The sequence below is a fragment of the Protopterus annectens genome, chromosome 5.part1 (assembly GCF_019279795.1).
Source record: "Protopterus annectens isolate FY-2018-M chromosome 5.part1, PAN1.0, whole genome shotgun sequence".
Lineage (NCBI taxonomy): Eukaryota > Metazoa > Chordata > Ceratodontiformes > Protopteridae > Protopterus > Protopterus annectens.
This window is the reverse complement of record NC_056736.1, coordinates 571856913-571880722: the sequence shown is the minus strand read 5'-3', so window position 1 is coordinate 571880722 and position 23810 is coordinate 571856913. Positions and strand designations below refer to the sequence as shown.

At 44.0% G+C, this 23810-nt stretch overlaps 1 protein-coding gene across 1 annotated transcript in view; it reads right to left on the bottom strand.

Moving 5' to 3' along the window:
• Positions 1–23810, bottom strand: part of CRYL1 (crystallin lambda 1) — a 1333661-nt gene that overhangs the window by 2728 nt on the left and 1307123 nt on the right. The gene's annotated exons all lie outside the window — the stretch shown is intronic.

Sequence of the window (23810 nt, the reverse complement as noted above, 5' to 3'; positions counted from 1 at the left end):
GAAGTATTATTATTATTTATTGCAGGAAGGGTTGCAGTAGTTATTTGAGAGGGCTAGAATGGCTTCTGTAAAGCATTTGTTAAACTGGGTGGCTATGTTGTCAGAATTGTTGATAGTAGTTGTGGTAGGTGTACTAGCTCTGTCAGGTTGAAGGATGCTGTTAATGGCTGACCAGAACTTTGTGGGTTGTTGCGATGTTTATTTTGAATGTTATGATAGTAGTTAATCTTGTCTAGTTTAATGAGGTTTTTTTTGCTTTATTTTTGAACTTATGGTATGTCTGTTTGGAGGCTTTGGCTGTAATTTTGTAGGACTGTGCCCAAACGTTGTCTCTAGATTTTAATACTGCTCTGGTTTCCTTACTTAGCCATGGCCATAGTTGGATTTTATTCTAATGGTTTTCTTGGTGGTGCACGGATGTTTAAGATATTTAGGAATGTTGAATTCAAACATTTTACTGCTTCATCTAGGGGCAGATGCTTAAGTGGGGTCCAGATGTAGAGTTTGACGGAGGTGATGGAGTTTTGGGGGTCAAAGTTTTTCTTGTTCCTTATTAGCTGGCAGACTGGTTGTTTTGTTGGGTAGATGCATTGGCTTATTAGGTAGGTAAGGAAATGGTCACTTAGGCTGTCTGGGAGGCAGCCAGAGTGATGAGAGAGTATAGGTTTATTTGTTAGAAGCCAGTATAGGATGGTGTGTCTGTGTGATGTTTTGTCTATTCTGGTAGGTATTATGATTAGTGAGATTTTGTGAGTTACAATTCAGCCAGTCTATACTGAAAGCAGTAACAATTAGAGTTTCTCGGAGAAGGTTTTTTCAGGTCCACTGTAGTATGTTTTCCATAGTGGTGAGGTTATATATTAATAAACATATGGCATCAGTTATGCATTTTATATTATAGAGAAGCTTAATTCTCCCTTTCTCTGAAAATGTCGTTATTGTAGACTATATTATCCTAGATACACTCTGTCCCACAAAGTAAGATGCCACTCTTAGATAACGTGCCAAGAGCCAGTATATTTTCTCAAAATTGTGTTATACACAGAGGACCCACTAATGTTAACTTGTGCAGCTATGCATGTTCAACACACAAATCCTTGATTAGTTTCTGCATTCAAAGGACACAGTATGAAGCACACAACAAATAACTCAACATTGTGAAATTTGGACAGAACACCTTTCTTTCATTCTTAGCACTGAGTCAGATGAGTGCAGGGCGTGTGCTGAGTTACAGAAATGTAGTGGTGTTGTAAGCCAGGTTAAACAGTGGAATAATGCATGTTGTGCAATTTGTCAACTCTGCGGTGAAGGAAATTTGGGATATTCTCCTTCCAGTCCCCAATAAATGCAATGGAATGACTTTAATTAAAACAAAATGGGAGTATAAAGACCATATATGACAATGGTCTATTGTTGGATAACAAACCTACACAAGTTTGGAAGACCGCCTGTGACTGCTTGGCCTTAAATAACAGCAGCAGATGTTCTGTGAGTGGTGTGAAACCAGCACAAGTTGAGAACACACAAGAAATGAGGAGGTCATCACTGAGTAGCAGCACTGAAACAAAAAACTGCAGTGCATATGAAGTGAATGCAGAATTACTTTTCATTTCATACCAGTAGCACTGTATGTCTCCAGAAGACTATCTGACGTGCATCACTCCTCTCCTGTACTCGTAGCTTCCTTGGCTATGGATTACAGATATATTAATAAACTAAAACTATAAAGCTGATACGCTGGAACACAGTGCTAGATGAATCAATAAATAGGCAAATAATGCTGGCTTTACAGAACGGCAGTTACATGAGTATGACCATAGAAACTGTGATGCCCATGCCCTGGCCCAGCAATCGTGGAGCCTCAGTCCTCACCACTAACACCTGTGAGGGGCGTCTCATATAGAGTTTGTTAATTGTTGCCTAGATCTCTGTTGAAACTGTTGTCTCACTGTTCTGAGAGACTGATCTGTAAATATACAGAGCTGAGTATATTTTTTTGGTTTTAAAGCTTGTACTGTTAGTTGTTGCTTAGATCTCTGTTGAAACTGTTTTGTCCCACCCACCCTCACTATTTTTTGGTTTGTAGTTTAAATTTGGTGGCTTTTGCAGTTACCTGCCCCACTGTAGATTTGATCTGGGACACTCCCCCAGTCCCATATCTTTACCACATTCTGCCTAATAAACTCTTTCTGCACTTGCTTTTAGTCCTTTTTAATTTAATTGCATTTTTAAACTGTGTTTGGTCTAATATTGCTACATACTCAAACGTGCTAGCTTGCACTGCATGTGAATTGTTTTTATTACTGTTTTTGCTACTTTTCTGAAAGACAAAAAAAAAACTGTTAGCCTGTTTCCTACCTTTCCTGTAACTAGTGTTCCAGATACAGATTTGCTGTATCCAGGACTGTATGTAAGCTTATGAGGCCCCAAGCCTTTCTGTGTTGGAGGGAAGCCTTCTAGCTTATCAGTGGGAGTGGTAAGCACTAGGTAACCTGTCTACCACATAAGGAGTGGTTCTGGCCCAGAAATTGTAGTTATTGGCCGTTTGGGCAATCTCTTCCATCTCTCTCAACTTTCTGATTTGAAAGCCTGCATTTGCACTTGTTTCTGTCCTGTAACTCGTCTAGTGCAGATACAGATTCTTAGTTTTAGCACTTAAATTTGCTTATTCCTGCTCAGCACTTCTTCAGAACTTGTAAGCACTAAATAAGCTACTAAGTACTATAACACTCAATCTTCCTCATTACCTAGAGGAAAACAGTTTTTGTACTTACTTTTCTCACTTGCTTAGAGAAAAACAGCTCTTGTATTCACATTCCTCGCTTATCTAGAGGAAAATAGTTTTTTATTCAGGCATGTACAAGGGTCAGCTCCCAGTGTTCTCTCCTGTCTATCTGATGAATCTGACCATCTTGAGGCAATGTAGAAATTGCCTAATGTACACAGACAACCCTCTCCTCCTACCACCCAACACTACAACCTGTGAGAGATGCACTTATCTAGCCAAACTGGAGGTAAAGCTCTCTCCAACCAAGCCTAAACTTGACAGTCATGAGGAGAAGGTAAACATTTGCACCACACCACACTCATCACGTAGTCTCACTAAATCTACACCACCAAAATCCACACACAGTAACACAAAAACTTTCGCGGAGGCTCTCAATAATAATCTGTCTAAGCAACAGAGTCCTCCAAAGCAGAAACGCAAGCAACCTCCATCCCCCAACTCAACCCAAATGACACATAGCCCACAGATTCAGTGTGCCACTCAACCACAGCCAATAAGGCAAAACAACATACCCAACACACTAGTCATAGGTGACTCTATAGTCAGCAACACTGATGTCCCACTCACCAGGCTAAATAAGGAGAAGGTTACTGTCAGCTGCCTGTCGGGTGCCAGGATCCGCCGCATAACCCATGCACTCATGTCACTCCACAAGTACAAATATGACTCTGTCATTGTCCATGTTGGTGTGAATGACCTGAGATGTACCTCCCTGGACTACATGAAAAGAGACATGGAAGAGCTTTCCGATCTTGCAGCCCAGGCCGGTATGACCCTAGCCCTGAATAGCATTCTGCCATTGCCCAGAATGATACCGCAAGTACAAGGGCAAAATGATTGACTTCAACAATCGGCTAAGCTTCTGGTGTCATTCTAAGGGGATCCAGTATCTGTCTGCTTGGGATGACATGGTTGACAGACCATGATGCTTTGCCACAGATGGCCTGCACCTGTCACCCCTGGGATTCCGGATACTGGCTAAGGCTCTTGCTGCCCCTTCAGTGCCTCTTTTAGGCAAGGTTCAAATAACAAATTCACCACCATAACAGGAACAGGCAACCAAAAACTGAGGGTAATGCTACTCAATGCTAGAAGTCTAAATCTCAAAATGCACTCACTCAAGGCACTCCTTAAAATGGAGAACATCAATATCTGTGCAGTGACTGAGACCTGGTTCAAGGCTCCAGACAGCACCCCTGCACTACCAGGCTATAACTCATACCACACTTTTCAGCCATGTAATCTGGACCGAAACACCAAAGGCGGAGGTGTGTCCATATTCATTAAGGATATCCACACCTCCAGGCTAGTTGCTCAGCACAATGCATCCGAAGTTATCCAAGTGCAACTAACTCTGGGCAAAACTGCAATGCAAATTGTAGCTTGCTACAAATCCCCCACCATGCCCCATGATTCCCATTCCTCTTTTCTTGATGTACTGGAAAATATTAGGGTTCAACCAAACACCCTAACAATGGGCGACTTCAACTACCCCACCATTAACTGGCAAAACTACTTGTGTACCAAATTCTTAGCTCAATGCTTTCTGGAATTCATAAACTCCAATGCCCTGGATCAACTTATCCACATCCCCACCAGGGGCAACAATATCCTAGACCTAGTCATTGCCAACATGAGTGATCAGTGTTCCACACCTGAAGTCAACTCCTTGTTGGTCCGATCCGACCATAAGCTAATCACCCTTGATATCCACATCCCCCCACCCCACCCCCATTAAGGAAACCAAAGTAAAATATTTCTCCAAAGCCAACTTAATGCTTCTTAAGACAGAAGTGGTGAACTTCATGACACCCATGCAGATGGACAATACAGTAACAACTGTTGAATCCTACACAAATGCACTCTATAAGCACTTACACGAGTGCATGGATCGTGCTATTCCAAACAGAACCAAGACGCTATCCTCCAAATAAAGGAAGCCAATATTGTGTTCCCCTGCCATAAACAAACTGTACAACAGAAGGAAGAAACTGTTGCAAAAGAGAGTAAAATCCCATGATTGGAGGAGCTCCCTGGTCAGACTCAGTAAGAAGCTGAGATCCCTTATAAGATCCTCCAAAGCTAGCTACGAAAACAAAATTGCCACTAATTCCAAGGACAACCACAAAGCATTCTATAGCTATGTCAAGAATCTCGATGGCAACACCCAGATCTGCTCTGAGTTATAGTACAAAGGCACGAAAATTACAAAACTAACTGATATTGCCAACATCCTGGCAGATAGGTTCAGTGCTAGCTTTACCCCCCTCTCACCCCCTAAAAGGCCCATATCTATACAGGAAGAGTGCAGAGTCGCTGTAATCACAACTACGCAGGTAAAAGCTGCACTCTCTAAAGCCAAAAACACAGCATCCATGACACCGGACAACATCCCAGGCTGCGTTTTACGCAAACTTCAGAATGAACTGGCTCCCCACTTAAGCACCATGTTCAATAATAGCCTTGCATCAGACTTTGTGCCCACTGAATGGCACACAGCAACAGTTATCCCACTCCACAAAGGGGGAGCCACCACTGATCCCGGGAACTATCGACCTATTAGCATGACGAGCCTGGTCTGCAAGGCCATGGAACGTATCTTCATGGAACTCATAAACAAAGACATTGGTAACCTCCAAACTCTGGATCCCACCCAGTTCGGGTTTGTGAAAGGCAGATCATGCCTTCTGAACCTGGTCGACTTCTTTGAGGTAGTCAACAAAGCCGTAGATGAGGGTAAGGTGGTTCACACAGCCTATCTTGACCTCGCCAAGGCTTTCGACACCATCCCCCTTTCTGGAATTATAGCTAAACTCACTAAACTAGGTATAAATCCCTACGTCACAAGATGGGTTGCCAACTGGCTTACTGACAGAACCCACACTGTAAAAGTTGCAGACTCCAAATCTGACCTCAAAGCAGTGACAAGTGGAGGACCACAGGGTTACGTCCTGGGACCTCTCCTGTTTGGTATCTACTTCTGTGAAATACAGGCTAACTCAGAAAGCCTCTAGTTAATGAAGTTCACAGATGACTGCAAACTAGGAGCCATAGTCAAGTCCCCAAATGATGTGGACATCCTACAGAAGGGCCTTGCTGAGAAAGATGCCTGGTGTCAGAGCCATGGCCTAAAGCTCAATGCCAAAAAGTGCAGTGTCATCCCCCTTTGGTAAAAACTCTGTACCCATGAAATACCACATAGGCAGCAATCTACTTAACATCGAATGCATGATAAGAGACCTTGGGACCCAGGTGGACAGCAGTCTCTCCTTTGATAGTCACATCATCACAGCAGTCAGGAAGTCCTTCTACATGGCACACCTCATCATAAAAGGGTTCTCATCCAGGAAAAAATAGGTCATTGTTCCCCTTCTACTCAACACTCATTAGACCCATTATAGAGTACAACGTCCCTTTTGAAATGTACCTCACAAGACATCTGCAGCAGCTGGAAAGGCCACAGAAGTACCTCACAAAGAGGATTACTGGCCTCAAACAAATGCCCTACACTGACCGCCTCAAAAAACTCCAGCTTTACTCTGTAGCATATCGCCTACTCCGAGGTGATCTCTGCCTAACATATAAAGCTATGTCAAACCCAGAGCTGTTGGACATTCTACACCTAAAGAAATCCCAATCCCTCCGAGCTACACACTCTAGGGACCTAAACCTTGTCACCACAATAAACAGGACATGCTGGAGGGATAGAGTCCTGTCCCAGAGACTTCCCATACTCTGGAACAGGCTACCCATCTATGTTAAGCAAAGTTCTTCATTAGCACTCTTCAAAAAAAATCTTGATGAGTGGATGGGAAATAGGAAATACACTCCCAGGGATTACTTCTGTATCTCTGCTCGACAGTGGTACAGGAAAATAACTTTATTGGGTGGCATAAGCCAGGGAACCTTGTTGGCTAGGCTTACGCAGGCCCTTGGGCTGATAGCCTAGTACCTACCTATGAACCTATGAAAGGATAACAAATACACACAGTAAAGTGCAATTTCCCTTACGAGCACACAGATATCACAGTCAGTCCAGGGCTGGTCACTCCTATGCTCTCCAGGTCCCCAATAAGACTCCCCACTGGCACAGCTATAGGGTCCAGATCTCAGCCTACTGGGCAAGCTAAAACCTCCAGCACACTCTCTGTCCAACCAGTGCTTTGTGTCCCTGCCCATGTAGCTCACACACACACACACACACACACACACACACACACACACACACACACACACACACACACACACACACACACACACACACACACACAAACACACACACACAGACACACTTTAAGAAGAGTTTATACAACCACACAGACATTCCTGGGGAAGGTTGGCACAGGTTCTCCAGCTGTGCCCCTTTTCCAAGACTATACGGTAGTACCAGCTGCCACCACCCACTAATATTTATCAGCTGCTCAAAAGCCCTTAAAAGGGTGTTCAATTATTAATGTGCAATATTATTAACCAATTAGTAGTATAGCCCAGGGCTAAAGCTATTGAAGTGGCTTTGTACAATTTTACCAAAGGTATGCAAGTACTAAAAAGAGCTTAAATTATCTCTACAAAAAACAGCCACAGTTGGAAGAGTTTAAAAATATTTAATAACAGTCAAAACACAGGACAATACTTTTTACTACACAGTGCTAGTCAAGAGTTCAGAGATCACAGAGAAATACTTAAAATAATTCAGTAGTACAGTTCTGACATCACAGAAAAACACTTAGTCTAAGCTTTCTAGTTTCTAGCTATTTCTAAGAGAAAAACACACGTCTAAGATAAACTTACATACAGAGCAAGACAGTGCTGATGAGTTGGATGGTCAAGACAAAAAATGCTTAATGCTCTCTGATTCTCTCTGTTTTCAAAATCACATTCCTGGTTCACACTACATCATTCTTCACACTTCCCTGGGTTACATTACATCATTCTTCACACTTCCCTGGGTTCACAGGCTAACAGAAACTACATTTACATTCTTCACCTCTGGGCAGAAACCAGAGCAATAAAGGACATTTATGTATGCAAATTCTGGCCATTAACTCTGGCCTTAAAACAATAGCAACAGTTCCTTCATCTAGACTGGCCGGAGCCATGTTTAAATCAAAGGGTCACAACATGCTTTACTTGGTCAGCAGAGTGCATTTTTGCAGTTTCACATGTACAACATTTTTTCCCATTTAAGACAAGCCTGTGATTTATATTAATTTTTACAGATGACAGAATTATCTCCAAAATTCTATCTGGCTAGGCTGGTAGCCTTCATCTATCTTCACCCAATCTTCACATATCCCCCCCCCCCCGGAGAACTCAAGCTAGTTTTTCAAGTGACCCTTGAAAAACGTTGCTTGAGGGACTTAGGTCTGAGTGTACCTTACCCCATTCCCTGTCTTGACAGCCCATCTGCATTGGCATTGCTAATCCCATTGTGGTGCTGCACGGACATATCATATGCTTGCAACCCCAGGCTCCATCCTAGCAACTTGGCATTTTGCTGGCTCCCTCTGTTTAACCATGTTAGAGGGTTATGATCTGTCATAACAGTGAATTTCCTTCCATACAGATAAGGCTGACATTTCTACAGTGCCCACACTATGGCTAGACATTCCTTTTCTCCAGCTGCATAGCATTCCTCCCTGGGTTGGAGCCTATGACTGAGATAAACCACTAGGTAGTCTTCCCCCTCTGAAAAAATCTGGCTAAGTACAGCCCCACCCCATGGTTTGAAGCATCCACCTGCACAACAAATCCCCTGCTGTAATCTGGACTGGCTAAAGCAGGGGGTCCTCCCAAAGCTTCTTTATGCTTCTGGAATGCCTGCTCATATGCTGTAGTCCACACTACCTTATCTGGCCTGTTCTTCCTTGTCAGGTCTGTGAGGGGAGCAGCTATGGTGCTATAACTAGAGATGAACTTTCTGTAGTACCCTGCTGCCCCCTAAAAATGCCCTCACCTGCTTTTTAGTAACAGGTGCAGGCCATGCCGGAATGGCTTCCACATTGGCAGGTTCTGGCCTTATCTTCCCACTCCCCACTCTATGTCCTTGGTAGGAGACCTCTGCCATACCCACCTGATATTTACTCGGCTTAATGGTCAACCCTGCCCTCTGTAGTCTGCCCAGCACCTCCCTGACATGTTGAAGGTGCTCTTACCAGGAATGGCTGTAGATGGCAATATCATCTAGGTAAGCAAGGGCAAACCCTCCTGCTCCTGCTAGGATATGATCTACCAGTCTCTGGAAAGTTGCTGGAGCACTATTCATCCAAAACGGCATCTTTGTGAACTCATACAATCCAAAAGGAGTCACAACGGCTGACTTCTCTCTAGCACTGGAAGTCAAGGGCACCTGCCAGTAACCCTTGGTAAGATCAATAGTGGTAAGATACTTAGCCCCACCCAGATTTTCTAGGGCCTCATCTGTCCTAGGTATGGGGTAAGCATCTGAATCTGTGTGACTATTTAATTTCCTGTAGTCCACACAGAACCTGATGCTGCCATCCTTCTTTGGCACCAGCATCACTGGGGAGGCCCACGGACTGTTGGACTCTTGAATTACCCCTAGTTCCAACATCTCCTGTACCTCCTCCCTCACAGTCTGTTTGACTCTCTCAGGCACTCTATAAGGGGTCTGCCTAATAGGCCTTTGGGGTCCTGTATCCACCTGGTGCTGCCCCAGGTGGCTGCACCCTGGTTTCCCAGTGAACGTATCCCCAAATTCCTGCAACACTGCTCGGATTTCTCGGAACTGGGTAGGAGATAGCTGTTGGGACATTGCTACCCCTTCCACTGAGGTGTCAGCCCAAGCCTCACTGAGGAGATCAGTCGCCAGATTTCCCTCAGACTCCTCCTGCAATCCACTGCAAATGCTCAGAACAAGGGCCTCCCTATCATGCTAAGGTTTAATCATGCTAACATGGTACAATTTGTGCCCTGCCTTCTGCCTAGCAGTTCCACCATGTAGTTAACATCACTTACCTTTCTTACCACCTTGTAGGGTCCCTCCCAAGCTGCTTGCAGCTTGTTGTGTCTGACAGGAATGAGAACCATTACCTGCTGCCCTACAGCATACTCTCTAGCTGAGCATTCCTGTCATACCGCACCTTTTTCTGTTGTTGGGCTTCTGTCCGGTTTTCAAGGGCCAAGCCCATGAGTTCCCGGTGCCTTGTCCTGAGGTTTAGGACGTATGCCACAACAGACTCCTTGTGAGACTCTCATTCACCTTCCCACTCATCTCGAATTAAATCTAGAGGTCCCCTCACCCTATGCCCATACAGCAACTCAAACGGTGAAATACCTGTGGATTCATGGGGAACCTCTCTGTAAGCAAACATGTGATGGGGCAAATATTTGTCCTACTCCCTCTTAAACTGATCTGCAAATGCCCATAGCATGGACTTGATTGTAGAGTTTAACCTCTCAACAAGACCATTAGCCTGGGGATGGTAGGGGGTGGTCTTCATGTGCTTTACCTCACAGGACTTCCACAGACAAGCCAGCAGGTCTGACATGAAATTGGCACCTCTGTCAGTCAGTGTTTCTTTTGGGAAACCTCCCCTGCTGAAAATCTCTAACAAAACATTTGCCACCTTCTTTGCCTCAATGGAGGACAAAGCCACCACCTCAGGGTATCGTGTAGCATAATCCACTACCACTAGGATATACTTTTTCCCTGTGGAACTTGGGGTACTCAGAGGACCCACAATATCCATAGCTACCCTCTGAAATGGCTCCTCAATCACAGGAAAAGGCATCAAAGGAGCTCTCACCTTGTCTCCTGCCTTGCCTACCTTTTGGCACTGCTCACAGGTCCTGCAGTACCCTGCTACATCTCCGGAAATTCCAGGACAATAGAGTTTTGCGTAATATGCCTCTTTGTACGTTTAATGCCCTTATGACCTGCAAAGGGAATATCATGGGCTATGGCTAGAAGTGCCAGATGGTAGGCTCTAGGCACTACTAACTGCTGTACTCTCTCACCTTCTAGCCCTCCCTCAGGGGTCCACTCTCTGTACAGTAACCCTTTGTCCCAGTATGAAGATTCCCCCTTTCCTTGAGAATCAGGTGCCTCCCTAGCTATCTGCCTTAGGCCTTGCAAAGTAGGGTCTGAGAGCTGAGCCTGTCTCAACTCTCTCCTTGTAACCCTTCCCAGCTCCCCTTCCACAGGAAGTCTGGCATCCTCTGACAGTGGTGCCTCACTGTCAGCCTGGGTACTACTACTTACCTCTACCTTTGCAGTCACTCTATCCAAGGGACCATCAGTACCCCCAAGCAACTGTGGCTCACCTTCAAGCTCACTGCTACAGGGTAGCTCCCTCCCTGAAGTAACCACCTCACCAGTCCTGGCTGCAAGTATGCAGTCTGTCTGGGTCTCCCCCAGACTACCAGACCCACATGCTTGTCTCCAAGCCTGATGCCGTGTAACTGCACAAACACATGGTACTGCCTCATCCAAATCCTTCTCTATCAGGACATCTGCAGGATCGTAGTTTGGTACCCTTGTTGTCTCAAGACAACCTACTATTGGCATTTTGTCTTTCCCACTTACTGGATCCCTCACCTTTTGTTCCCCACCTTGCCTTCATGGACACCTGTATGCTACATGGCCCCACTGGTTGCATTCAAAACATTTAACCCTAGCTCCTGGACGTGTACCTGGACTAGTGGCTTCCCTTGCTACTAGCAGATTCTGTTGGGGAAGTCTGTGCTGCCCACCATGGGTTCCTGTAGACCCATCAGCAGTACTGGGGGTCCCTTTCCTGTGCAGGGCTGCCCTGCTTGCCAGGTATAGGTCTCCCTTCTTCCCCAACTCATCTGAAGTGGCACATTGTCTATCAGCTAACCAGATCCTCATGTCCTCAGGCAAAGTGCTAAGGGCTTGTTCCCGCACCAAAAGGTCTGCCAGCCCTTCAAAGGTGGTGACCTGACATCCACTCACCCACCTATAGAAATAAGTGCTCAGTTCAGCAACATATAGGTTCATAGGTTCATAGGTTTATACTAGGCTATCTGCCCTAAGGCATTTATAAGCCTAGCCCAAATTTTTGTGGCTTACGCCACCCCTTATATGAAAAAATACTGTGCCCATTAGTTTGTTGTGCCTCTGTCCAGCAGTGACACAGAGATGATTCCCGGGGTAAACCTACGATCTCCCATCCACAGGTCTAGATTTCTCTTGAACAGAGTCAGCGAGGTGCTCTGCCTCACATGGACCGGGATTTTATTCCACAGCATAGGGAGTCTGAGTGATAAATCTATCCCTCCAGCACGTCCTATTTATATCCGTGCTAAGGTTTAAGTCGCTTGCTCTAGTGGTTTTGGTGGATTTGGATTTTTGAGGTGGAGCATGTCCATTAATTCCGGGTTGGACATGGCCTTGTATGTCAGGCACATGTCACCTCTGAGCAGACGGTATGCGACTGAATAGAGCTGGAGTTTCTTCAATCTGGCAGCATATGACAGATTTTGGAGTCCCTTTATCCTTTTGGTGAGGAACTTTTGGGGTCTCTCCAATTGCTGCAGATATCGGGTGAGATACATCCCGAATGGGGCATTGTACTCGATCATTGGTCTGATAAGTGAAGAGTACAGGGAACAATGACCTCACTAGATCTGGATGTGAATCCTTCATGATCAGGTGGGCAATGTAGAAGGTCTTTCTAACCACTTTAGCAATGTGAGTGTCAAAAGAAAGGCCACTGTCAACCTGGGTCCCCAGGTCCCTGATAACCTCTTCTGTGCTTAGTGGATTGCCACCTATATGGTAGCTTGGGGTTACCTTGTTTTTCCCGAAGGGTATGACTATAGATTTTTTGGCGTTTAACTTCAGGCCATGGCTCTGGCACCAGCTATCTGTTTCCGTGAGTCCCTTCTGAAGGATATCCGTGTCTGATGCACTTTCCACTATGTCGCCCAGTTTGCAGTCGTCTGCAAACTTTGTCAGCCAAAGTCCTCCTATGTTGGCCTGTACTTCTGAGAAGTAGATGCCAAACAATAGGGGGCCAAGGACCGAGCCCTGTGGGACACCACTTGTGACTGGCTTGGAGTCTGACACAGCGCCAGCAACTCTAACCCTGTGGGTTCTGTCCTTAAGCCAGTTTGCAACCCATCTTGTGACATATGGGTTTACATTTAAGCTGGTAAGTTTTTCTACAATACACGAGTGGGGTATTGTGTCGAAAGCCTTTGCAAGGTCAAGGTAGGCTGTATGGACTGCCTTTCCCTCATCAATGGCCTTGGTGACTGTTTCGAAGAAGTCGATCAAGTTCAAAAGGCATGATCTTCCCTTGACAAAGCCAAACTGGGTCGGGTCCAATGTCTGCAAGTCCCCTATATCTTTGTTTATGAGCTCCATTATGATCCTCTCCATAGCTTTGCAGACTAGACTTGTTAAGCTTATGGGGCGGTAATTACCAGGGTCCGTGAGCGCCGCCTTTGTGGAGTGGGACAACAGTTGCTGTACGCCACTCCTTGGGCACGTATCCTGTGGTAAGGCTGAGATTAAACAGCTGCCTTATGTGCAGGTTTAATTCCTCATTTAGCTCGTGTAGCACACAGCCGGGGACACCATCCGGTCCCATTGATGCTGTGTTTTTAGCTTTAGAGAGAGCAGCTTTCACCTGCGCATTTGAGATGTCCGGGAGGCTACACTCGGCTGGGATAGTTATCTCTCCTTTGGGGGGGGAGAGGGGGGTGAAGTTTGCACTGAACCTGTCTGCCAGTATGTTGGCAATGTCTGTGGGTTCAGTGATTTTTGTATCATTTTGGACTAATTCTGAGCATATCTGGGAGTTTCCACCCAGGTTCCTAACATAGCTGAAAAAGGCCTTATGATTGTCCTTTGAATCCATGGCAATTTTTCTCTCAAAATTGGCCTTAGTTGATTTTATGAGTGCTCGTATTTTTTACTAATAATGATCAGGGTGACTTCCCTTTTATGGATTTTGTTCTATCATGTAATAGCTTTCTCCTCTTATTGTAAAGTTTGTTAATGGCTGGGGTCCACCAGACTGGACGTTTGCCCTTTGTGGAAAGAGTCTTGGTTTTATTTGGGATTGCCTGATCCATGCAGTCCTGGAGGTGTTCATAGAAGGCATTTGTAAGGGCTTCCAGCTTGGGTTGTGGTTTCCACTGGCTCAGGGGCCTTGAAGGATACCACACCAGTCTTGAGTAGTGTGAAGTTTGCTTTAGAGAAGTTCTTCACTATGGTCTTTTTGTTTGGGGTGGGGCGGGATGTGGATTTCCAGTGAGATTAGTTTATGATCAGATCTCACCAATGAGGGATATACTTCGGTGTGGAGCATTTTGTCCCCATGTTTGTGACAATGAGATCTAGTATATTTTCTCCTCTCGTGGGAACAGTGACTAGCTGTTCCATGGCATTTGAATTTATGAACTCCAGGAACTGTTGGGCTAGAAAGTTAGGGCTTGAGTAATGTTCCCAGTCTATATTCGGTAGTTGAAGTCACCCAATATGATGGTGTTTGAAGATACATTTATACCCTCCAGTGTCTTCAGGAAGGCTGTGTGGGGTTCCTGAGTTTGAGAGGGTGGCCTGTAGCATGCTACAATTTGTAGAGCAGTTTTGCCTATGGTTAGTTGCACCTGGATGGTTTCCGAAGCTTGATGCGTTGCCACCAACCTGGAGGTGTGGGTATCCTTTATGAATATGGATACACCCTCCTTTTGTGGTGTGGTCCGGGTTTTGGGGCGGGCATGATATGAGGTAAAACCTAATAGTGCCGGGTGCTCTCAGGAGCCTTGAACCAGGTTTCAGTTACAGCACAGACATCGATGTTTTCCATACTGAGAAGGGCCTCGAGTGCGTGCATTTTGAGATTTAGACTTCTGGCATTGAGCAGCATTACCCTCAGTTTCTTCCCATTTTTGTTTTCTAGGGTGGTAGGTTTAGAATTTGAGCCTTGCCTAAAAAGGCACTATGGGGTGGCAAGAGCCTTAGCCAATATCCGGAATCCCAGGGGTGACAGGTGCAAGCCGTCCCTTGAGCAGCGTGGCTTGTCAAGCATGTCATCCCAGGCAGACAGACACTGGATCCCCTTTGAATGACACCAGACATTAAGCCAATTGTTAAAGCTGATCATCTTGTCTCTATATTGTGGCATCATTCTTGGTGAAGGAAGGATACTGCTCAGGGTTAGGGTCATACCTGCCTGGGCTACATAATCAGAGAGCTTCTCTATGTCTCTTTTCATGTAGTCCAGGGAGGTCGTCTCAGGTCGTTCACACCAGCATGGACAATGACTGTGTCATATTTGTACTTGCCGTGGAGTGACCCAGTGCTTGTGTTATGTGGCGGATTCTAGCCCGATAGGCAGCTTACTGTGATCCTCTCCTTGTTCAGCCTGGTGAGTGGGACGTCAGTGTGTCTGACTATGGAGTCACCTATGACAAGTATGTTTGGTGTTTTATTTGGCCTTAAGGGCTGTGACTGCTTTGCACACTGCTTTTGTGGTTTATGTGTTGCTTGTGGGGTGTCTTGAGGTAGCAGTTGTTTGGGTGTCTGCTTTGGAGGCCTCTGCTGTTTAGGTAAATTTTACTCAGAGCCTCCGAGTATGTCTTTGTGTGTTTATGTGTTTGATTCAGTGGAGTGGTAGCATTATGTGAGGCTGGTTTTGTGGTGTGTGTAGTTGCCTTCTCCTCCTGTCTGGTCTTGCCAGTCCTGAGTTGAGAGAGCTCAGCCTCCAGTTTGGCTAAATAGCTGCATCTCTCAAGTATTTGTGTTATGTGGGAGGAGGAGAGGGTTGTCTGTGTACATGAGGCAGTTATAACATTGCCTCAAGATTCCCAGATTCACCAGCTGGACCGGAGAGAAGATTGACAACTGACCTTTGGACATGCTAGAATAATATTGGGAATTCCTTAATTGAAAACAAGGGCCAGTGGGGAGTGAGGGTGTAGTGCTTTTAATTTTTAGTGCTGACTTATATAATTGCTTTAGTGAGCAAGTGCCAGGTAACTTGAGTGCAATGTGTTACAAGTAACTAAATGCAAAAACGACAAACAGTAACTTTCTTTCAAGTGAAACACACTTTCATCTGCCTTGCGTCTATGCTCACGAAACTTTTTCCTATACGTTTCAGCTGTTAGCTTAAATAATTCTAACAAGTGATTTTTAACAGCAGTATAATCAAAACATGCAATGTCAGACATTTTTGACAAAACAGTTACAGCTTTACCATGGAATAAGGGGGTCAGGAACCGTACCCAGAGCCTTTGGTCAACACCATACTGTTTGCATACCCTCTCAAATATATGAATAAAACTATCAACATTATCCCCCTCTTTAAACTGCGGAAGAAATTTACTGACCTTTTGTGCTTCTGGGATCCAGTTACTCCCATCCCCATTACCTCCATGACTCTGGCAAAGAGTCAGGACTTCCCTTTCATGCTTCCTCTGCCGTTCCTTTTCCTCGGCTTCCAGGCATAGAAGTTTCTCATTTTCCTCAGCCTGTAGACTCCTCAGTCTCTCAGCTGCTTTTATCTCCAAATGCCTGGCCTCTAACTCAAGTCTCTTTAGCTCCAGATAGATTTTTAAGTCCTCTGCGGAAAGGTTGAGCTGTCCATTCTCCAAGGGTATTATATCTCCACTGCCAGTCTGATTGTCCTCCTGGTTGCTGTCTTCTGATGCAGCTGTAACCAAGGCTGCAATCAGGTCAGCCTTAGTCAGGTTTCCATGCACCAGTCCCCTAGCCTGGCATATCTCCGCCAGCTGGCTCCTTGTCAGCTTTCCATACTCCTCTGCTGACATGCTGCCTGCTCACCCTGACTAACTAAGCTAACAAAAGAAATAAAACAATTGTGATCTGAACTCTGAGTATTAACTGCGTGGCTGACTTAGAGTATAAAACACCTTCAGAGCTCACTGTACACAGGCTGCAAGAATTCACTCTACCCACACCACTACAAGCCAATTAGTATTTGCCAACCAATTAATATGTGGTGTGGATATCCCACCACTGCCAAACAATTAATGTGTGACTCTCATGCCTTGGCCCAACAATCGAGGACGCTCAATCCTCATCACTAACACCAGAGAGGGGCATCTCATATAGGAAGAAAGGATAACAAATACACACAGTAAAGTGCAATTTCCATTAACAGCACATAGCGATCACAGTCAGTTCGAGGCTGGTCGCTCCCTTGCTCTCCAGGTCCCCAATAAGACTCCACACTGGTATAGCTATAAGGTCCAGATCTCAGCCTAGTGGGCAAGCTAAAACCACCAGCACCCTCTCTGTCCAACCAGTGCTTCATGTCCCTGCCCAAGTAGCTGACCCACACACACACACACACACACACACACACACACACACTTTGAAAAGAGTTTAAACAACCACACAGACACTCCTGGGGAAGGCTGGCACAGGTTCTCCAGCTGTGCCCCTTTTCCTCAGACTATACGGTAGTACCAGCTGCCACCACCCACTAATATTTATCAGCTACTCAAAGGGCCTTAAAAAGGTATCCAATTATTACTGTGCAATATTATTATCCAATTGGTAGTATAGCCCAGGGCTAAAGCTATTGAAGTGGCTTTGTGCAATTTTACCAAAGGCATGCAAGTACTCTAAACAGCTTAAACTATCTCTACAAAAACAGCCACAGTTGGAAGGGCTTAAAATATTTAATAACAAATAGTCAAAACACAAGACAGTACTTTTTACTACACAGTGCTAGTCAAGAGTTCAGATATCACAGAAAAATACTTAAAATAATTCAGTAGTACAGTTCTGACATCACAGAAAAACACTTAGTCTAATCGTTCTAGTTTCTAGCTATTTCTAAGAGAAAAACACAAGACTAAGATAAACGTACATATAGAGCAAGACAGTGCTGATGAGTTGGATGGTCAAGACAAAAAATGCTTAATGCTCTCTGATTCTCTCTGTTTTTAAAATCACATTCCTGTTTCACATTACATCATTCTTCACACTTCCCTGGGTTACAGTACATCATTCTTCACACTTCCCTGGGTTCCCGGCTAAAAGAAACTACATTTACATTCTTCACCTCTGGGCAGAAACCAGAGCAATAAAGGACATTTACGTATGCAAATTCTGACCATTAACTCTGGCCTTAAAACAATAGCAAGAGTTCTATCATCTAGACCGACCAGAGACGTGTTTACATCAAAGGGTCACAGCATGCTTTACTTGGTCAGCAGAGTGCACTGTTGTTGCATTTTTGCAGTTCCACATGTAACAGCATTTTTTCCCATTTAAGACAACAAGCCAGTGGTTTACATTAATATTTACAGATGACAGAATTATCTTCAAAATTCTATCTGGCTAGGCTGGAAGCCTTCATCTATCTTCACCCAATCTTCACAGAAACAATTAAGTAACTTGTAGAGTAGTGATACTTCTGCATTCATGACTTTCAGCATGTTAGATGAAATAGGAACTAGAGTGCAGCATAAAAAAACAGAAATGTAACAAAGTAAAAAGGGAGAAGCTTAAAGCTCAAGGGTATAACGTCTAAGGGAATAAAGCACAAAAATGAAAGGATATGAAGGGGAAAGGACAGAGAAGGGGTAATACAAAGGCAGACAACTGATGATTACTACAAGACAAATGAGGAGTTTTACAAAATGTTCAACTGCATGGTACTTATGCTACAGTATCTGCAGCAGCTTTACACCATTTTCTGTTCTTTCCTTTGAATGCTTGCATACACATCTGCTTTTTCATGTGTGTTGCACGTGAAAGCACTGCAATGTCTGTGCATTGCAAGCAGTGAGCTACACAAAACTGTCAACAAAATGTTTCCTACAGTCTAACCTGAAGGTCACAACATGATACCGTTAGTCTTGTTTCCCTCTAGTCCGCTTAACTTTTCAGTGTCATGTGCCTACTACACACAGTCCACTGAGGAAGTGTTCCAATTTTCCAGTGTTTACTAACATTTCCTGCCACGTCCATTTCTCAAGTCTACAGAATAACAAAGACAGTGATGACAATAATTACCTCCGTCTCCCACCTTTGCCAAAACCACTTGCCTCCTCTTGCCTACCTTGACAAAACTCATTGCCCTTACCTGCATTCAGTTTCTGTGTAGTCATAAAAGGCATAGCTCTTCACCTAAATTCTGGTTTTCTCAAATGCCTGTCTGTGTCAGCTAAATATCATCCATCTTCTCCTCTTAACAACACAAAAAACAATCCTATCAGTATGTGCACCACATTTCTGAAGCCTTCTCTTGAGAAAACCAAGGAATGAAAAATAGACATAAATTTTAAGTATGTTTTTGAAGAGTGTAGCAGGTTTAAACTGGTGGTATGATAATAGAAAAAAGATACATCACAGTTATCAACCTATAAAACTTTTACATGTGTTTCCTTTTATTGTTCCCTACTCCAGGAATAGCATCTTTTGTATTAACATGGGGTTCTTGTATTACATGTACTCAAATGTTAAGTTATTATTAACTCATTCACAGTTCTCAGTCTAACTGAAGATTTCAACCTGGATTTCCCCATCCTTAAAGCCTGTCTTTTAACAATGTAAACTCCTCAGTCTATCACAAACACACTGATCTCCCAGGCATGACTACACCTCTCAACTGCTATGACTTAGACAAATGGCTAAGATGTTTCCCTCCTTAGATTTGGCTTTACTCCTCCCGGATTTACTGGCATTCATCAGCGAGACAAGCATCACTCTACATGGGAACATATTACCCTTCCTGTTTATATAATATATTACAGACTGGTTATCAGATCAGATCAGATTAAGCAGGGGTCTGGTCTCACCTTCTCCAGCACATTATTCAGGAGAAGAAGCATTGCCTACAGCCCTGCCTTGTTTATGGAGAACCCCCCTCCTGGGGAGTCCCTTCTTCTGGACTATGAAGCTGAAGTAGGATCCCCATTCTGCAAGACAACACTCATGAGAACTTGTTACAGAACCTCCTGTAGGACAGAGATACCCACAGTGAGGTTAGTGGGCACTGTCCAGCACCTTAATGCCAAACAAGAAGTGTTTAACACCAGGAGAAGATCCACAAGGAAGTGCCGATTCTGCAGTCATTGACACTGCACACCGCAACACCCTCAGCTTTAATTATGCAAGAGAGAGAGTGTATACTGATGCTTTTAGTAAATCCAGAAGGTACAAAATGGCCAGAGCACACACCTGCTGTTGCTTCATCATGCAGGCTGCCAAGGTCATTAAGCTCCTGCCTCTATATCTGGGAAGAACCGACCAACATTTCACTGTGCAGCTCTCCAATGAAGGCAGTCCACTGCATTGCAGTCAGAGATGATGTCTTCCAATTTATGGACATGCCCAGGGCCTGAATCACATGCACATCTGAGCAAGGGATCTTTCCAGTGAGTCTCTTAAAAGGGCCACTAGCAGCCAGCCATCTTGGTAAGAACAGTGGCCCAAGGGAATCTCTAGTACAAATCTCAACAGCAGTATGCCAGGGGATATCTATCTCTTCCAGTAACACCACTTAGTTGCCCTTTAGCAGCAGGGACATTACCTCCTGGACAGTCACTATCCAGAACTTGATGTATTAAATGTTCTCAATGAAGTTGAATTAAACAGAACTACAAGTAAAGCCCTGGCCTCATTCTAAATTAAGACAGTCTCTATGGCTACTATGAAAAACACAGTCTGTAAGTAAGGACCTACCACCTCTAAGACATGCCCATCTGCAGACACATTAGGAACCCACTGGCCCATTGTAAGGGCTCATTAACCTATGACAAATTCAGATAACTGCTCCTCCACTGACATTCTGGATTGTACTCATGACCTTGACTGCTAGGCTGGTGAGGGTGCCCTCCTTGGAACTACACTGCCTGACACTTGCAGACTTTTTGATACCAGTAAGGAGGGAAATGTCTTCACCTTTCCTACAATTCTGACCTGGCATTAGTGACTTGCTTAGGCCACAGATGACATTTCCATGGCTAGGGCATGTTTCATCTTCTAAAAGCACTCTTTTAAGTCCTGGGAGACCTGTTGAAAGAGAAATTCCCTTAAGAAGTGGGCATACATGATGACCTATCTCAGCAGGTCTACAAATTCTGACAGCTTCAACCATATCATCTTCTGTAGGCACATGCCACAGCCTACTGCCCTTGCCACAGTGTTAACAAGGTAAAATTATAATGGGTCACATGGCAGTCCACTACAAAAACCATGGTAAGGATGTTAACCAGTTCTTCTTGACCTCAGAGTTTAGAGATGAAAGATTTCCCAATATATGATCCACTAGAAAGGACAGCTGAGACAAATGGCTTTATGACCTAAACATCATTTTGCCTACCCTTTCAAATACATTAATAACCTCTCAGTTAGTAAGGTGAAGGGCTGCTGTGGGTTCTGGGATAGATGTTGGATTGCACAAACCACACAAGACCTGGGCCTGGGATAAATTTTGACAGACTTCACTCACAAGGTAACAAATAGAGGGCATCAATCTTTTTAAGACCCAAGGCTACAGTACTGTAATACTTTAGTCTCTGTACACCATTCATCTATGTGGGATGACAGAGGGCTACCTTCCTCCTTCTTCCCCAAGCATGCATTCAGAAATTTCTTGGCATACTAGCCCTCTCTGGGCCCAGAGAGGGGATGCCCAGAGAGGACTAGTATGCAAAGAACACCAACCACAAAAGGCTTCTCCAAAGAAGAGTTTTGGGGGGGTCTACATGGGGGATATCTCGTTGCCATTATCTGAGAAACAGTCCTCAGGATCTTCTGAGCTGCCCTGTCTGGATGTAGAATGACAGCATCTGTGACAATGTGAGGTATTACCAGCTATGTCAGGAGAAGTAGGACAATGGATGTGTAACATATGCCAGCACACTCAGCTGGAATTTTGTAAAGAATTATATTTGTATAGCAAACTGATTTGTATAGATGCTTGCATTAAAAAATGTATCTGTGAAGCTGCTTATATTAAAAATGTACCAACAGTATGCCCTGCTGGACAGAAAACAAATAAACATTTATTACTCTAACTGTTTAAATGCATATGTTTTAACAGATCATACTGGAAGAGAAGAGGTTAATCTCAAACTTTGAAAATACTTTGAAATTAAATTACCTGGTTTAGGCCATAACGATTGTACCTTAAAGTTCTCAATACAGCCAGACAAAAAGTCTGTAGTAGGAAGCTTCCTGCATTGTCACTGGGGTTAACTAATTTCTGCTCTGGAAAGGTGGAGGTTTGAAATTGTTTTATAACTTCCAGGAGCTGCAGCAGATCTTAGCAAGGCTCTGTGTGTGTATTATTAAAGCATATGTGCTAAATCCTGACAGCTTCTAGCCATGGTGGGAGGCATGGGAACCAGGAGTCAGATGACCAGATGTATGTGATGTCATTCTGTAACCTATCACTAAAAATAATGTTTAATACTAGGTCAAACTGAAAACTCAGAGCACTCTGTTTTTGGAACCTGACAAAGAAGAACCCCTCACCTACTTCATCTTGCCTTGCTCTAGTAAGTAACCAGGCTTTAATAATTCTTTAGCTCAGTCAGGAAAATATAGTGAGATTAGTTAAGTATTGTTTTTCTGCAACTGTGTAAACCTGGACACCTGTGTTATTTTTAATATTTTCTGTGACTGAAACTCTGGTATTTAGTGTAAATAAATATTTAGTATTTTCATGCTTTTATTATTTATTATTAAATATATTTAAACTTTTCATTGTTGCTGGTTCTTTAGAGAATATTTTAACTTTTGAGAGTACTTATACTTATTTGGTGACACTGCGGCCACTCCTGAATGTCTTGCTGTTTGGTCAACATTACCATTTGTATTAAAAAAATTAATTTCACTCAGTTTAGCTGGGTACCTCTGAAAGAACCTTAGAGTAGCTGGCCTTGGAGTGTCTGATGGTGGTCTAACTACCTCATAGTCTGAGCAGAAGGGGTCATAACTAGTAAATCTGTGCCAGCCATTCCCAGGTGTGTGTGTGTGTGTGTGTGTGTGTGTGTGTGTGTGTGTGTGTGTGTGTGTGTGTCTGTGTGTGAAAATCAAATCTCAAAGGGTGTGTGTGTGTGTGTGTGTGTGTGTGTGTGTGTGTGTGTGTGTGTGTCAGTAGGGAGTCTTATTGTGGATCTGGAGAGATAAAGAGGACCCAGGCCCCAGACTGACTGTGTTCCCTGTGTGCTCTTAAGGGAAATTGTGCTTAATGCAGAGAGCCACATCTGGAAATGTTGGGTGTATCCATTTTTGTTCCAAGTAAATGTCCCTCTCCAGTGTCAGTGTTGAGGATTCAGGCTCCTTGATTTCAGGCCCAGAGAGGGGATGTCACAACACATCCAGGAGAGGCAAATCTGCACTCAGTAATGCACATACGATGAAGCAAATGATCAGAAAGCACAAGAAATTAGGTAACTGGGCACCATCACTTATGAAGTCCACTGAAGGCCACACCAAAAAGGGAGAACCTCACACAGGGCTGGCACTCATATTAGGCCATGTTCCCTAAAGGTACACCTCTGCACTGATGTAGATCCCACTTAGATTGACAATCATCATAAAAGATAACTAATTTGTTAAAATCCAAGGGAGCATAGCTTTGCAGTCATAACCCAATTTATGAAGTGGTATGTAAGTGAGAAATTAAGAAGTCCAATGTATAAAAGAGAAAATGTGAAATGCCACCTAACAGAGATGCTGAACAGCATTCTGATGGCTCCTGAGGACAGAAGGGTCATTTGAAGTGAAAAGAAAAAGTAGACAATCATCTGAAAAGGATGGTGGTTAGGTGTATTAATGTTATTTTTACAATATGTGTGGGCTAGTGAAAACTGAACTGTTTGCGTTGGGATACAAGGAAGAATTAAAAGGGCTAGAGCTTCAAAGCAGAGATAGTCAATGTTCTAAATGGGGAAATAATACAAAAGGAGCTGTGAAAAACTGCAATATCTGAGAGGCATTGGAAAGTTAGTGCCGCTTTTTCACAGCCTCTTATTTATTCATTGCTCCTTATATTATTTATTGCATACAAGTGCACATAAACAAATGTACAGTACA